The following is a 14,956-nucleotide window of genomic DNA, read 5'->3' as shown; positions in this document are numbered from 1 at the left end:
AGACCCGGTGGGCGGGTGATCGGTGAGACCAGTGTGGGCGGGTGATCGGTGAGACCCGGTGGGCGGGCGATCGGTGAGACCCGGTGGGTGGGTGATCGGTGAGACCAGGTGGGCGGGTGATCGGTGAGACCAGTGTGGGCGGGCGATCGGTGAGACCAGTGTGGGCGGGCGATCGGTGAGACCAGTGTGGGCGGGCGATCGGTGAGACCCGGTGGGCGGGCGATCGGTGAGACCCGGTGGGCGGGTGATCGGTGAGACCAGTGTGGGCGGGCGATCGGTGAGACCAGTGTGGGCGGGCGATCGGTGAGACCAGTGTGGGCGGGGCGATCGGTGAGACCCGGTGGGCGGGTGATCGGTGAGACCCAGTGGGCGGGCGATCGGTGAGACCAGTGTGGGCGGGTGATCGGTGAGACCCGGTGGGCGGGTGATCGGTGAGATCCGGTGGGCGGGTGATCGGTGAGACCCAGTGGGCGGGTGATCGGTGAGACCCGGTGGGCGGGTGATCGGTGAGACCAGTGTGGGCGGGTGATCGGTGAGACCAGTGTGGGCGGGTGATCGGTGAGACCCGGTGGGCGGGTGATCGGTGAGACCAGTGTGGGCGGGTGATCGGTGAGACCCGGTGGGCGGGTGATCGGTGAGACCCGGTGGGCGGGTGATCGGTGAGACCAGTGTGGGCGGGTGATCGGTGAGACCCGGTGGGCGGGTGATCGGTGAGACCAGTGTGGGCGGGTGATCGGTGAGACCCAGTGGGCGGGTGATCGGTGAGACCAGGTGGGCGGGTGATCGGTGAGACCCGGTGGGTGGGGAAGGGGAAATGAAGTAGGAAGCTGGGCGGTGATAGATGAAAAAGGCACAAAAAGGAGAGGAGAGTGGAACAAGGAAAAAGGGGCACCAGAGGGATGTAATAGGCAGATGAGGAGAAGAGAAAGGGAGACAGATCAATTTCTAATTGATTTTGCCAACAGATCAAGATCTCGTCTTGCCCAGATCCTCTGCAAGAACCACATTGCATTAAAATTCATGTATGGGGATCTTGCACTCCTCACATGGGAAGCAGGTCTAGTTATTCTCAACCCTGAATGGGTACCTAGAGAAATAAGATATAAATCATATCTTATTTCTAATACAGGTTTCCCCGGATATTCAAAGGTAGAGCGTTCCTATGAAACAGTTCGTAAGCCGAAATGTTGTAAAGTGAAGAAGCAATTACCATTTATTTATATGTGAAAAATTTGTGAGCGTTCACAGACCCAAAAATAAAACCTAAAATAACAGTAACATATAGTAAAAGCAGGAATGATCTGATAAATACACAGCCTATATAATGTAGGAATACTTTTCTACAATTATTGCAGCACTGTCCACCGCAGCGAAAATCTCACGCAATTGCTTCCCGTTCAGTTCCTGGACAACTTCACTTTCGGGTCATTCGCTACTGCGTTCAACTTCAGCTATTATCCTTTCCTCTTCATCAGCTCTTCATCTCTCAGATCTTGGTCATGAGATGCCAAAACCTCTTCAACATCATCTTCGTCAACTTCCACAGACCATTAGCCAAACTCACTATGTCCTTACTTTGTTCACCACGATCGAAACGCTTAATTATGTCTAGTTTTACGCTAAGTGTAACACCCTTACGCGCTTTTTTAGGCTTTTCCGATACCTTAGAACTCATCTTGCTAACAGATGCACAAAGTAAATCAACATAAAGCACAGATGCTCACGGGCACGTGTTTAAGCAATGCCGGCTAGAACACAGTTCTGGGGGAGGAGCTCGGCTGCTCGGCACGCGCACACTGCCTTTTTTCGTAACAGTTGTCGTAAAGCGAACGTTCGAAAAATGGGGGACACCAGTATAATATATTTAAATAAGTGGTTTCTAATATCTTACACTGTAAAGTAGTGGTTAGCATCATGCTTTATAGCACCAGCTGCAAGAGCAGTTCCCACCCACTGTCTGTAAGGAGTTTGTACATCCCCGTGACCCCGTGGGTTTCCTCTGGATGCTCCGGTTTCTTCGCACAGTCCGAGTCAGGGTTAGTAAGTTGTGGGCAGGCTCTCGTTGACACAAGCAACGTATTTCACTGTATGTTTTGATGTTCATGTGACAGAGAAATCTAATTTCTCTTTAAAAACCTTTAGTACCAGGGATTGAAATAAGAGTAACCTTAGTCTGTTCCAATGCTGATTTCACTGACACTTGAGGGGGTGAACATGCAGAAAGTTGGTGGTCAGAGCTCAGTATTACAGGGTTACACAACAGCTGATTCAGTGGCTGTTCCCCAGAACAATGTGGAGTACAACTACTTGGCAGTTACTGTCATTCCCTCGTGATGGGTGCACTATAGCAAGATGACTCTGTGAGCAGTGTATGTACAAGTGATGGGAAGGGCAGGAGAACCAAGATGCCTTCCTTTTATAGAGGATAATGTAGGTATTCTGCTGTTATCTTAAGAATCAATTTTCAATTGATCTGAAGATCCTGGAGGAGTGTGACGGTTCAGAGTTCAAAGTAAAATTTATTATCCTATACATATATGTCACCATATAAATGCCTGCGATTCGTTTTCTTGCCGGCATTTCTTTATTTAGAGATGCAGTGTGGAATGGGCCTTTCAGCTGCACCGCCCAGCCACCCCCGACTTAACCCCGGGACAATTTACAATGACCAATGAACCTACCCACCGGTACGTCATTGGAAACCAGAGCGCCCAGGGAACCCACACATTCCACAGGGAGGACGTACAGAGACTCCTTACAGACGACGCCGGAATTGAACTCTGAACTCCGACACATTGCGCTGTAATAGCATTGCGCTAACTGCTACACTACCGTGGCGGTTAAAGGACAATAAAAACAATAGAGTTTATGAACAAATATACATAACAAAGGCTGACAGCAACTAATGTGCAGAAAGGGTCAAATCGTGGCAATAGTAAGTAAAATATGGTTGGTTAGTGATGGTGGAGAACTCAGTGCAGGGATTGCTACTCTGAAGATGTGCAATAGAGCTGCACCCCCTCCCTTACCAAGGAACTGCTGGGCAATGGCGCTCTGAGGGTCAAGGTCGTGACTCTTGATTTAGGTTCTTTCAAATTCATAGGGATACCGGTAGTTTTGAGATCACTGTGGGAAAGTAGTGAGTATGGCCTAGTCCATCTCGGGTAAAGTCCTCTGCACCGTCTACATGGACCGTTGTTGTCGGAAAGCAGTATCCACCATCAGGACCCCCACTACCCAGGCCATGCTGTCTTGCTGCTGCCATCAGGAAGGAGCCTCAAGACTCACACCACCAGATTCAGGAACAGTTCTTACCCCTCAGCCATCAGGCTCTTGAACCAGAGGGGATAACTTCACTCAACTTCTCTTGTCCCATCATTGAAATGTTCCCACAACCTATGGACTCACTTTCAAGGACTCTTCATCTCATATTCTCAACACCTGTTTTCTCAGTTCTCAGTTTGTATATTTCTATTTCTTTCTTTTTGTATTTGCACAGTTTGTTGTCTTTTGCAGATTGACCAACGCCCAAGTTGGTGTGGTCTTTCATTGATTCTATTATGGTTCATACTGTATTTTGGATTTATTGAATATACCCACAGAAAAAATGAATCTCAGGGTTGTATATGGTGACATATTTGTACTTTGATAATAAATTTGCTCTGAACTCTGATTTTTTTAGATTTTGAATTGGGGGTCAGGTTTGGGTTTAGGGACAGAGCTGTGAGGGAGTTAGAGGTTAGAATGGGGTCGAGGTCAGATTGCTCCACGGTCGAAGGACAGCGATCCCCATGGACAGATGTCAGGTCGGCAGGCACTGAGGATGAAGAACATATTTTAAAAGTGAAGGGTGATCTCATTGAATAGAATGGAGGGATGTCCATTTAGACTAGAGTTGAGAAGGAATTTATTTGGTCAGAGGGTAGTGAATTGGTGAACCTGTGGAATTCGTTGCCACTGGAGGCTGTAGAAGCCAGGTTATTGGGTATACTGAAATTTGAGGTTGATAGGTTTTTGATTAATCAGGGCATAAAGGTTACAGGGAGAAGGCAGGAGAATGGGGTTGAGAGGGATAATAAATCAGCCATGATGGAATGGTGGAACAGACTCGAGCAGAAACCAGTGAGGACAAGGGCTGGTAAAGCAACCTCCCTCCCACAAGGTTGGCAAGTCCCCCTAGGTCAGTGGGTCCCAGGATCGAGATCAGTAGATGGACAGTGACTCCACAGGTCACCAAGTCCTGGGGTTGGAAGTCTGATCAAACCTAGTGCTTGAGGCACAGAGTTCAAAGTCCTGTGAATGATATCGAAGGTCGAATCCTGAAGTTTGAAATCCAGAGTTGGTTAATCTGGAGTTTGATGCTGAAGGTCGAAGACCAAAGACCAAAGTCAGTGTGTATGGGAGTCAAAGGCCCAATGCTCCAATGCTGTGAATCTGGGCCAGGAACGACACCCCCACACCCACCCCTGTCCTCCATGTTAACAACTCCTGGGTCAGAGAGGTCCATGTGAGTCTGGGGGGGTGTGTGCGTGTGTGTGTGTGTGTGTATATATATATATATATATATATATATATATATATATATATATATACACACACTGGGAGTACTGTGTTCTGTTCTGGTCACCTCATTATAGGAAGGATGTGGAAGGTCTACAGAGGGTGCAGAGGAGATTTACCAGAAAGCTGCCTGGATTAGAGAGCATATCTGATGAGGATCGGTTGAGTGAGCTTAGGGCAGATACATTAGGGACATGGAAGAGACTCTTAGATAGGCACACGGATGGTAGAAAAATGGAGGGCTGTGCAGAGGGAAAGGTAAGATCGATCTTAGAGTAGGTTAAGGAGTGGGCACAACATCGTGGGCTGAAGGACCTGAACTACGCTGTAATGTTCCATGAATCAACCAAGCACAGGACAGATTTAACTCCTGCATCTCTTTCTTAAGCACAGTATATTGTGAGATGATTTTCATACAACTTATAAACTGCCTGTGGTGCCCGGTACAAGACAGATGTGTTTTAATGGGAGGGTCTATTTATTTATTTTGCTTAGAGATACAGCACGAACAGGCACGGAGTGGCCAGCAACTCCCCATTTAACCCCAGCCTAATCACAGGATGATCTGCAAAGACCAATTAACCTACCAACCAGTATGGCTCTGGACCGTGGGAGGAAACCCGAGCACCTGCTGGAAACCCACACGCTCACAGGGAGAACGTACAAACGTTCTTAGCTGTGATTGAATCAGAATCAGAATCAGGTTTATTATCACCGGCATGTGACGTGAAATTTGTTAACTTAGCAGCAGCAGTTCAATGCAATACATAATATAGAAGAGAAATTTTTTTAAAAATAAAAATAATAAATGAATAAGTAAATCAATTATAGTATATATATTGAATAGATTTTAAATCATGCAAAAACATAAATAATATATATTTAAAAAGTGAGGCAGTGTCCAAGGGTTCAATGTCCATTTAGGAATCGGATGGCAGAGGGGAAGAAGCTGTTCCTGAATCGCTGACTGTGTGCTTTCAGGCTTCTGTACCTGATGGTAACAGTGAGAAAAGGGCATGCCTTGGGTGCTGGAGGTCCTTATCAATGGACGCTGCCTTTCTGAGACAACACTCCCTGAAGGTATCTTGGGTACTTTGTAGGTTAATACCCAAGATGGAGCTGACTAGATTTACAACCTTCTGCAGCTTCTTTCAGTCCTGTGCAGTAGACCCCCACCCCAACAGACAGTGATGCAGTCTGTCAGAATGCTCTCCACGGTACATCTATAGAAGCTTTTGAGTGTATTTGTTGACATACCAAATATCTTCAAACTCCTAATGAAGTATAGCCGCTGTCTTGCCTTCTTTATAACTACATTGAGTATGTTGGGACCAGCTTAGATCCTCAGAGATCTTGACACCCAGGAACTTGAAGCTGCTCACTCTCTCCACTTCTGATCCCTCTATGGGGATTGGTATGTGTTCCTTCGTCTTGCCCGTCCTGAAGTCCACAATCAGCTCTTTCGTCTTACTGATGTTAAGTGCCAGGTTGTTACTGCAGCACCATTCCACTAGTTGGCATATCTCACTCCTGTAAGCCCTCTCATCACCACCTGAAATTCTACCAACAATGGTTGTATGGTCAGCAAATTTATAGATGGTATTTGAGCTATGCCTTGCCATACAGTCATGGGTATAGAGAGAGTAGAGCAGTGGGCTAAGCACACACCCCTGAGGTGCACCAGTGTTGATTGTCAGCGAAGAGGATATGTTATCACCAATCCTCACAGATTGTGGTCTTCTGGTTAGGAAGTTGAGGATCCAATTGCAGAGGGAGGTACAGAGGCCCAGGTTCTGCAGCTTTTCAATCAGGATTGTGGGAATGATGGTATTACATGCTGAGCTATAGTTGATAAACAGCATTCTGACGTAGGTGTTTGTGTTGTCCAGGTCAAAAGGCATTTGGAGAGCCATTGAGATTGTGTCTGCCGTTGACCTATTCTGACACCCTGAGCTCTAATAGCGTTTGTAAACTGTTATGCTACTGTGGAATGTGGAAGGGCTATGGTGCTGGGATGGAGGGAACCCCAATATTCCAGTAGGCCAGGGATGCAAAAGTTTCTGACTGGGTGACGTGACACCCTCTGAGAGGTACTATCGCAAACTGGCAGGAATTGGCAGAGCTGATGCAGTTAGGATGTCATCTGTTCTCCTAAAATACTTAACGTAACGGTTAGCATGATGCTATTACAGCTCGGGGCGTCGGAGTTCAGAGTTCAATTCCAACATCGTCTGTGAGGAGTTTGTACATCCTCCCCATGGAAAGCGTGAGTTTCCTCTGGGTACTCCAGTTTCTTCCGTTGTCTGAAGACCCATCAGTTAGTAGGCTAACTGGTCAATGTAAGTTGTTCTGTGATTAGGATAGGGTTAAGTTGGCACGTAGCTGCTTGAAGATCAGGAAGGGCCTGTTCTGGGCCGTTTCTCTAAATAAATAAATAATAAAGAATCCCAAATCAGCGCCATCATACGTGCAAGTCTTTCTTCTTCAGTAGTTCATGACGTTTTAGCCTGAGGTTGGGAAAAGATTACTTCTATTAAACCTATGGCAATCAAAGCAAACAGAATCAGTATCCCAGCATCCGTAGCAACCGCTATCCTTCCATCAGAGGGGAAACTGGACCTCAATTAACTGAAAATCTGAGTCAGATGATTTACAATGTTCTTGGGGCCTCATAGAGTCACGGAGCAACACAGCAGGGATACTGGCCATTCGGCCCAACCAGTCCATGTTGACCATGGTGCCCAATGTTCTGCATTCGGCCCAACCAGTCATACCAATCACAGAGCTAATTCCAATTTCCCGCCTTCGGCCTGTGTCCCTCAGGGCTGTGACCCTCCACGTACCTATCCTAGTGCTTCACAGAATTCCAAATACTGCACTTCAAACCAAAACACCTACTACTACAGGGGTGATCCATTCTGCAGACACACAACCTATATTGCTCTAGCGTCGAAATTTTACTTCCCCTCCTCTCTTTTTCTATCCTTTTTCTGGCTACTCTCTCACCCCTTCTCTTCACCTCCCTCCTTCCCTTTCTCCCATGGTCCACTCTTCTCCCCTATCAGATTCCTTCTTCTTCAGCCCTTTACCTGTTCCACCTATCACCTCCCAGCTTCTCACTTCATCCCCTCTCCCTCACCCACCCACCTTCCCCCTCACCTGGCCTCACCTATCACCTCCCAGCTTCTCACTTCATCCCCTCTCCCTCACCCACCCACCTTCCCCCTCACCTGGCCTGACCTATCACCTCCCAGCTTCTCACTTCACCCCCTCTCCCTCACCCACCCACCTTCCCCCTCACCTGGCCTGACCTATCACCTCCCAGCTTCTCACTTCACCCCCTCTCCCTCACCCACCCACCTTCCCCCTCACCTGGCCTGACCTATCACCTCCCAGCTTCTCACTTCACCCCCTCTCCCTCACCCACCCACCTTCCCCCTCACCTGGCCTGACCTATCACCTCCCAGCTTCTCACTTCACCCCCTCTCCCGCACACCCACCCACCTTCCCCCTCACCTGGCCTCACCTATCACCTCCCAGCTTCTCACTTCACCCCCTCTCCCTCACCCACCCACCTTCCCCCTCACCTGGCCTCACCTATCACCTCCCAGCTTCTCACTTCATCCCCTCTCCCTCACCCACCCACCTTCCCCCTCACCTGGCCTCACCTATCACCTCCCAGCTTCTCACTTCATCCCCTCTCCCTCACCCACCCACCTTCCCCCTCACCTGGCCTCACCTATCACCTCCCAGCTTCTCACTTCACCCCCCCATCTCCCGCACACCCACCCACCTTCCCCCTCACCTGGCCTCACCTATCACCTCCCAGCTTCTCACTTCATCCCCTCTCCCTCACCCACCCACCTTCCCCCTCACCTGGCCTCACCTATCACCTCCCAGCTTCTCACTTCATCCCCTCTCCCTCACCCACCCACCTTCCCCCTCACCTGGCCTCACCTATCACCTCCCAGCTTCTCACTTCACCCCCCCATCTCCCGCACACCCACCCACCTTCCCCCTCACCTGGCCTCACCTATCACCTCCCAGCTTCTCACTTCATCCCCTCTCCCTCACCCACCCACCTTCCCCCTCACCTGGCCTCACCTATCATCTCCCAGCTTGTTCTCCTTCCTCTCCCCACCATCTTGTTCTGACTTCTCGTCCCTTCCTTTCCGGTCCTTCTGAAAGGTTTCAGCCCAAAACATCAACTGTACTTTTTTCCATAGATGCTGCCTGGCCTGCTGAGTTGTCCAGCATTTTGTGTGTGTTGCTTTCTTTTTACTGTTGGGTATATTATAAAAGTCTTTAAAATAATAATCAAGCTATGACTCTGGAGAAATGTTTAGCACTTGCTGCCTCTTTATTTGAATGAGGACTGCATTACCGGAAGCAAGCTTTGTCACTCTGAGCAAATTTTTAATCTAACACCCTAGGAAATACTTCAGGACGATTGTCTGCATTTAAAATTGATTCAGATTCAGAATCAGAATCGTATTTAATGTTTCTGACGTGTCATTTTGCTTCAGCAGTACAGTGCAGTACAGAAAGAACTTTAAATTATAATAAGGTAATTACAATAACATACAATCAAGAGTGTGCAATGAGCTGCCAACGCAAGAGGTGCATACAAGCTGGATTTCAACGTTTAAGAGACGTTTGGATAGGTACATGGGTGGGAGGGATAGGGAGGGCAATGGTCTGGCTGCAGGTCGATGGGACTAAATGGTCTGGTCCGGACCAGATAGGCAGAAGGGTCTGTTTGTGTTCTGTACTTTTCTATGACTCTGAAATATTTTAAAAATTTAATTAAATAAGTAGTGCAAAAAGGAGCAAAAATTGTGAGGTAGTGTACATGGGTTCATTGTCCTTTCAGAAATCTGAAGATGGAGGGGAAGAAGCTGTTCCTAAATCCTTTAGTGTGTGTCTTCGGGCTCCTGTGCCTCCTCCGTGATGGTAGCAATGAGAAGAGGGCATGTCCTGGGTGATGGGGGGTCCTTAATGATGGACGGCAGCTTTTTGTGACATCACCTTTTAAAGATGTTCATAACGCTGGGAGGCCAGTGCCCATGGTGAAGCAACTTCCTGCAGCTTTTCCAATCACTCCAGTCAGTGATGCAGACAGTCAGAACGCTCTCCATGCTATGTAGAAATTTGCAGAGTCTTTGGTGCGATACCAAATCTCAAACCTCCTTGAAATACGGACTCTCTGATTCACATGAAACATGCATCGGAGGTTCACAAGTAGGCCATTCAAGCCTGCTACAATTCCGGTAAACCATGATTGAACAGGAGTGAGACCAATCAGCTGCTTGAGTGGTGTCGCAGCAACAACCTTGCACTCAACATCAGTAAGACTAAGGAAAGGGGAGTCGGTAGAACACACACCAGTCCTCACTCAGGATTCAGCAGTGGAAAAGAATGAGCAGCCTCCAACCTGATGGCATGAACTTCAATTTCTAGAGCCTTCAGTGATGTCTACCCCATTCCCATTTCCCTCTCTCACCTTATCTCCTTACCTGCCCGTCACCTCCCTCTGCTGCTCCTCCCATTTCCCTTTCTTCCATGGTCTTCTGTACTTCCCTATCAGATTGCCGCTTCTCCAGCCTTTGATCTCTTTCACCCATCCTTATTTCACCCCCTCCCGCTCTCCTGTTCTCACCTACCACCTTGTACTTCTTCCTCCCCTGCCCCACCTTCTTACTCTGACTTCTCATTTTTTTTCAGTCTCGGTGAAGGTTCTTGGCCCATAACATCGCTAGAAGTTCCCTGGCCTGCTGAGTTCCTCCAGTGCTTTGTGTGTGTTTCAGTGGGAAGGGTGGACAGTTTCTACATGGGCATCAACATCTCTAAATATCTTTCCTGGGCCAACATATTGATGCAGTATGAGGAGATCAGGCATGCCACCAGGTTTCTACAGAAGTACCATGTAGAACATTCTGACTGGTTGTATCAACGTCTGCCCAGGATGGGAAAAAGCTGCAGAGGGTTGGAAACCCAACCAGCTCCATCGTTGGCACCAGCCTCCCAGCATCGAGGTCATCTTCAAAATGCAGTGTCTCAAGGTGTCAGCATCCAACCTCTCCACTCTAGACACGTGATTGTCTCATTGCTAAAATCAGGGTGGAGGTACAGGAGCCTGAAAGCACGCACTCAATGTTTTAAGCACAGCTTCTTCCCCTCTGCCATCAGATTTCTGAATGGTTTATGAATGTTACCTCATTATTTTGATCTCTTTTGTATTTCACTTTGCAAGTGAGTAACTTTTTAGGTACGGCACTGCACTGCTGCCACAAGACAACATACACCGTGTCATATTGTCCGTCAGTAATATCAAACCTGATTCAGATCAGTGCTCATCTCATCCACACAATCTTTCACCCACTTATCAGGACAATTTAAAAAAGCTCAAAGACCTGCTTCCAACACCTAAAAGGAATGGAGTTCCAAAGACTCGTGATCATTTGGTAGAATGTAATTGCCTCTTGCCTGTTTTAACTAGATGGCCACCCACTTTTAGATTATGTCACAAACTGGCATATCTTCTCCACATTCACACTCCAGATCTGATGCATCGCAATCTTTCTCCCTCGTCTAAACACGTCGGATACCAGGATGCAGCACAGCAGCTTAACAGCAGAACGCCTAATAGCCCCCTTGTAAGATTGGGGTTCAACTCCCTCTCTATCCCCCTACTCTCTTTCTCCCCCTCCCCCTCTCCCCTTCCCCCACTCTCCTCTCCCCTCCCTCCAAGCCCTTCTCCCTCCTCCCTCTCCTTCCCCCTCTCTCCCCTTCCCCATCCCTTTCTCTTCTCTTACCTCCCACTGCCCTTTCCCTATTCACTCCAATCTCCCCTTCCGTCTCCCATACTTCCTCCCTCACTCCCCTCCCCCTCCCCTGTCCCCCCTACTCCCACCCCCACTCCTTCTCTCCTCCTCCTTCCTTCTCACCCTCCCCTCTCCCCTTCCCCCTCCCCTCTCCCATTCCCCCTCCCTTCTCCCCTCTCCCCTTCCCTCTCTCCCCTCCCCTCTCCCCTTCCCCCTCTCCTCTCCCCTTCCCTCCCCCCTTCTCCTCTCCTCTCCCCTTCCCTCCCCCTCCCCTCTTCCCCTCTTCCTCTCCTCTCTCCTCCTTTCCCACTCCCCTCCCCCTCCATTCTTTCCCATACTTCCTCTCACACTCCCCTCCCACTCCCTCTCTCCCCTTCTACTCTCTCTAACCCCCTCTCTCCCCACTCCCTGCCCCTCCCCCTCTCCCCTTTCCCGCTCTCTCTGCCAAACTCTTACTCCCTCTCTTTACCCCTCCCTTCCCCTGCAGCTCCTCTCCCCTCCCCCGCTATCTCTCTCCTCCTCCTCTCGGTTTCAGGAAGCAGATTGATGTGCGCAACGTTTGAAGTTTAGTTAGAAATGCAACCAGTGTTCTGGGAGTCCAGGAGTTAACCAGAAAGAATGCTGGTGGCCTCACCAACGGGTTAACCAGGAAGTGTCTTAACCAGTCACCCTGGATGGCGTTTTCATTCCTGCCCTTCAGGTTAAACCAATCTGTGTGTGTTACTGTCACTGGGAGAGCAGGGAGTCTTGAGTGAGCACTGCGTGGTAGTTTAATATCTTCCCAAGAGCAGCCACACTGAGGTAAGTTCACAATGATTAATATTTCAGCAGCCGGCAGGGAGATGCTGCTGCAGGCTCAGTTTCAATTCCAGCACCAGCGGAATGCAGAACGAGGAATAATCCTGTAAACCGAGAGTCAAAGACCAAATCTATGTGTGCTACTGGAGAGGGAGGGGTCGGGTGGGCTGAGGAGTGTGCCACCACAGGGGCCTTGAGAGTGACCACTGCCCGATAGGTGATGTGTATGTAGTGGTGCTGGGAGTGCGAAGGTAAAGACCGCAATTATAAAAAAACACAGTAAATATAAATACATCAGATCGCTTATATATTTAGATTGATTGTACGTCCATAAGGTGACACTGGGTACAGGAGTGTCTGTACGTCAAAATCAGAATCAGGTTTATATCACCGGCATGTGACGTGAAATTTGTTAACTTAGCAGCAGCAGTTCAATGCAATACATAATATAGAAGAAAAAACAAATTAAATAATAACAATAAATAAGTAAATCAATCACTGTATAGTATATTGAATAGGTTAAAAATAAAGAAAAAAACAGGAACAAATTGAAATACTATATATGAAAAAAGTGAGGTGGTGTCCATTTAGGAATCGGATAGCAGAGGGGAAGAAGCTGTTCCTGAATCACTGAGTGTGTGCCTTCAGGCTTCTGTACCTCCTACCTGATGGTAACAGTGAGAAAAGGGCATGCCCTGGGTGCTGGAGGTCCTTAATAATGGATGCTGCCTTTCTGAGACACCGCTCCCTGAAGATGTCCTGGGTACTTTGTAGGCTAGTACCCAAGATGGAGCTAACTAGATTTACAACCCTCTGCAGCTTCTTTCGGTCCTGTGCAGTAGCCCCCCCCCCCCACCCCCCACCATACCAGACAGTGATGCAGCCTGTCAGAATGCTCTCCACAGTACAACTATAGAAGTTTTTGAGTGTATTTGTTGACATGCCAAATCTCTTCAAACTCCTAATGAAGTATAGCTGCTGTCTTGCCTTCTTTATGACTACATTGATATGCTGGGACCAGGTTAGATCCTCAGAGATACAGACACCCAGGAACTTGAAGCTGCTCACTCTCTCCACTTCTGATCCCTCTGTGAGGATCGGTATGTGTTCCTTCGTTTTACTCTTCCAGAAGTCCACAATCATCTTTTGTCTTACTGACATTGAGTGCCAGGTTGTTGCTGCAGCACCATTCCACTAGTGGCATATCTCACTCCAGTACGCCCTTTTGTCACCTGAGATTCTACCAACAATGGTTGTATCGTCAGCAAATTTATAAATAGTGTTTGAGTTATGCCTAGCCACACAGTCATGTGTAGATAGAGAGTAGAGCAGTGGGCTAAGCACACACCCCTGAGGTGCGCCAGTGTTGATCATCAGTGAAGAGGATATGTTATCACCAATCTGCACAGATTGTGGTCTTCCGGTTAGGAAGTCGAGGATCCTCTGACAGAAAATGATAAAGTAGTGGTGGTTGGAGGTGTGGAGGGTTGGTTAGTGGGTGGAGGTGTTGATCAGCCTTCCTGCTTTGGGAAAGTAACTGTTTTGAGTCTGGTGGTCCTGGTGTGGATGCTACGTAGCATCCTCCATGATGGGAGTGGGACAAACAGTCCATGAGCAGGGTGGGTGGGATCCTTCATGATGTTACTGGCCCCTTTCTGATGGCAGATAGGCTGGTGCCGGTAATGCGTTGGGTCTAAGACTATGAACGTAAGAAATAAGACATTGCATGATATATTCTTGTAACTAACTTATATTATGCATAAAATTGATTTTGATTTTTAAAACTTCCTCTTGTTGCACCGTGTTCTAAGGATGTTTTAACTACATTATCGGCCAGGGTGAGACATGAACTTGGATTAAAGCTGTGGTGTTTAACTTGAGTGCAGCTTCACTGTTAACACTGAGAGCATTGGCAGAGAACTTGCAGGAGTATGTGGTGTGTAGGAGACAAACCAAGATGATTTGATGGTTTAAATTATTTCAGCCCCACACAGGGTAGCTGGACGAAGTCAGCAGATCAGGCCCTGTCTCAACCCGAAACATCGATTGTCCGTTTCCCTCCATAGATGCTGCCCTGCTGAGTTCCTCTCTTTTATCTCCTCTCTCCTCCTCACCTGCCCCGGTGACCCTCCTCCTTCCCTTTCTCTTACTGTCCACTCTCTTCTCCTATCAGATTCCTTCTTCAGCCCTTTACCCTTTCTATCTATCATCTTACTAAAATTCTCTTACTATCTTTCCTTTTGGTTAGTCCTGACGAAGGGTCTTGGTCCGAAACGTCGACAGCGCTTCTCCTTATAGATGCTGCCTGGCCTGCTGTGTTCCACCAGCATTTTGTGTGTGTTGCTTGAACTTCCAGCATCTGCAGATTTCCTCGTGTTCACCTATCACCTGCCAGCTTCTACCCTTCCCCCTCCCCACACCACCTTACTCTGGCTTCTCACCCCTTTCCTTCCAGTCCTGATGAAGCTTCTAGGCCTGAAATGCCGACTGCTTATTTCTCTCCATGGGTGCTGAGTTCCTCCAGCACCTGTGTACTGCTCCAGAGTCCTGCACGGGTAGTCTGTCATGTCTCTGAAAGTGTTAAACAGAAGAGCTGGTAAAGTTAGCAAATGAACCATGAGAGAATTGGAACATAGAACATGTGCGTGGTTGAAGCATGCTGCTGATATCAATGCTTTGGGAAGGACCTTATGACATAGGAGGAGAATTAGGCCATTTAGCCCATCAAATCTGCTTCGCCATTCAATCTTGACTGATTTATTTTCCCTCTGAAC

General features: G+C 48.2%; 1 protein-coding gene across 8 annotated transcripts in view; it reads left to right on the top strand.

Moving 5' to 3' along the window:
* Positions 1-14,956, top strand: part of capn15 (calpain 15) — a 286,273-nt gene that overhangs the window by 187,052 nt on the left and 84,265 nt on the right. The window contains exon 1 of one of the 8 annotated variants that reach the window (XM_073060104.1): positions 12,049-12,185. The exons of the other annotated variants lie outside the window; for them this stretch is intronic. The gene's annotated coding sequence lies outside the window, so the exon portion shown is untranslated. Of the gene's footprint in view, positions 1-12,048; positions 12,186-14,956 lie in introns of those variants that run through there. 8 annotated transcript variants of the gene reach the window in all.

The sequence above is a fragment of the Hemitrygon akajei genome, chromosome 11 (assembly GCF_048418815.1).
Source record: "Hemitrygon akajei chromosome 11, sHemAka1.3, whole genome shotgun sequence".
NCBI classification, from domain to species: Eukaryota; Metazoa; Chordata; class Chondrichthyes; order Myliobatiformes; family Dasyatidae; genus Hemitrygon; species Hemitrygon akajei.
The sequence above is the reverse complement of the archived record's forward strand: the minus strand, read 5'-3'. Positions and strand labels throughout refer to the sequence as shown.